This window comes from Otolemur garnettii, unplaced genomic scaffold (genome assembly GCF_000181295.1).
Source record: "Otolemur garnettii isolate 467f Iridium unplaced genomic scaffold, OtoGar3 scaffold00145, whole genome shotgun sequence".
Classification (NCBI taxonomy): domain Eukaryota; kingdom Metazoa; phylum Chordata; class Mammalia; order Primates; family Galagidae; genus Otolemur; species Otolemur garnettii.
The window spans coordinates 3153727-3155992 of record NW_003852540.1 but is presented as its reverse complement, the minus strand read 5'-3'; the positions used below and the strand labels follow the sequence as shown (position 1 = coordinate 3155992).

Sequence of the window (2266 nt, the reverse complement as noted above, 5' to 3'; positions counted from 1 at the left end):
AACTCTTGGGCTCAAGTGATTCTCTTGCCTCAGCCTCCCATGTAGCTGGGACTACAGGCGCCTGCCACAACACCCAGCTATTTTTAGAGATGGGGTCTCGCTCTAGCTCAGGCTGGTCTAGAACCTGTGAGCTCAGGCAATCCACTTGCCTCGGCCTCCCAAGTGCTAGGATTATAGGCCTGAGCCACTTTGAGCCCAGCCTCTGTGATTGAATTTTAATTAAGCAGTTACTGAATCCCTCTAAGTTAGGTAATGTATCTTGCGTCTAGAAGTGATGGGTAACACCCAATTCTAGTTCTTAGAGATCCTATAAGCTGGTGATTAAGATCTCAACAATTGGCTCTGCACCTGTAGCACAGTGGTTACAGCGTTGGCCACATACATTGAGGCTGGAGGGTTTGAACCTGGCCTGGGCCAGCTAAAAACAATGGCAACTGCAACAAAAAATAGCCAGGCATTGTGGCAGGCGCCTGTAGTGCCAGCTACTTGGGAGGCTGAGGCAAGAGAAATCTTTTGAGCCCAAGAGTTGGAGGTTGCTGTGAGCTGTGATGCCATAGCACTTTACCGTGGTCAACAAACTGAAACTCCATCTCAAAAAAATAAAAAATAAAAATGTATCACAAAAATAATCTTTCTTGGCCAGAAGAGTCCCTAAGAATGAACTCCCTCAGCCCAGCATGGCGGTTCATGCCTATAATCCTAGCATTCTGGGAGGCTGAGGTGGGAGGATTGCTTGAGCTCAGGAGTTCAAGACCAGCCTGAGCAAGAAGAGTAAAACCCCATCTCTACTAAAAATATAAAATAATTAGCCAGGCGTGGTGGCATGTGTTGGTAGTCGTAGCTACTTAGGAGGCTGAAGCAAGAGGATCACTTGAGCCCAGGAGTTTGAGGTTCCTGTGAGCCAGACTCATGCCATGTCACTCTACCCAGGGTAACAGAGGGAGACTCTATCTAAAAAAAAAAAAAAAAAAAAAAAAGACTCCCTCCATACTGATGTGCTGCTTATAGATGAAAAGTATATGACCAAGAGTTGGTGAAAGGAAAGACTGGAAGTTTAAGCTAAAATGTTAGGAGGCCTACAGATTGCTTTATGTATTCATGCATGAAGATCAGCTAGGGATCATCTAAACCAGTGGTTCTCAGCCTTCCTAATGCCGTGGCCCTTTGATACAGCTGATCTAAACACTAATGGACTTGGACTAATTCTGCTCACTTCTTTGGATGCAACCACGAGCACCTCTTGGTGCCTAGGTGTCACTGAGGGTGGCATAGTGAGACTCTAAAGTCTCAAAAAAAAAAAAAAAGATCTCAACAATCCAATCCTCTTCTTTCCTCGGTATTTAAAAAAATCTGAATTGTGGTAAAACACATAACAAAATTTGTCATTGTAACCTTTCTTTAAGATAGGGCCTCACTCTGTTGCCCCAGGTAGAGTGCAGTGGTGTCATCAGAGCTCACTGCAATCTCAAACTCCTAGGCTCAAGTGATCCTCATGCCTCAGTCTCCTGAATCGTTGGGACCACAGGTGCGTCCCTCTAGTTAATTTTTCTTTCTTTGTAGAGATAGGGTCTTGTTTTGCTCAGGCTGGTCCTGAACTCCTGGCCTCAAACAATTCTCCCAACTTGGCCTCCCAAAATGCTCGGATTATAGGCATGAGCCAGCATGCCTGGTCAATCATAACTATTTTTTTTAATCATAACTATTTTTAAGTGTGCAGAATAATACTGGTAAGTATATTCATGTTGGCGTGCAACAGATCTCTAAAACTTTTTTTTTTTTTGAGACAGAGTCTCACTCAGTCACCCTGGGGTTATGTGCCATGGCATCAAAGCTCACAGCAACCTCCAACTCTTGGGCTCAAGCGATTGTCTTGCCTCAGTTTTTCCATTTTTAGTAGAGATGGGAGTCTTGCTTTTCTTAGGCTGGTCTCAAACTCATGAGCTCAAACAATCCATCTACCTTAGCCTCCCAGAGTGCTAGGATTATATGTGAGCCAACATGCCCAGCCAGATCTCTAGAACTTTCACCTGGAAAACTCAAAGTCTGTACCCATTGAACACCTTCTCTCCTTCCCCCCCCATTTTATGGATGAAGTAATACTCTGTAAACAAATATTTTAGTGGAATTGCTACTACAGCAAGAAGTTTTCTTTTCATCAAATGCAGGATTTCCTAATATGTATGTGTCTCTTTTCTCCTCACCTAGATGAAGTTTCTTGAAGTGAAGGAGACCGTCCTGTCATTGTGTTGCATCTCAACACTCACCA

The 2266-nt window shown here is 44.0% G+C and overlaps 1 protein-coding gene across 1 annotated transcript in view; it reads right to left on the bottom strand.

Moving 5' to 3' along the window:
* The window catches only part of CCDC92B (coiled-coil domain containing 92B), a 13549-nt gene that overhangs the window by 3825 nt on the left and 7458 nt on the right, over positions 1-2266 (bottom strand). The window lies entirely within an intron of this gene.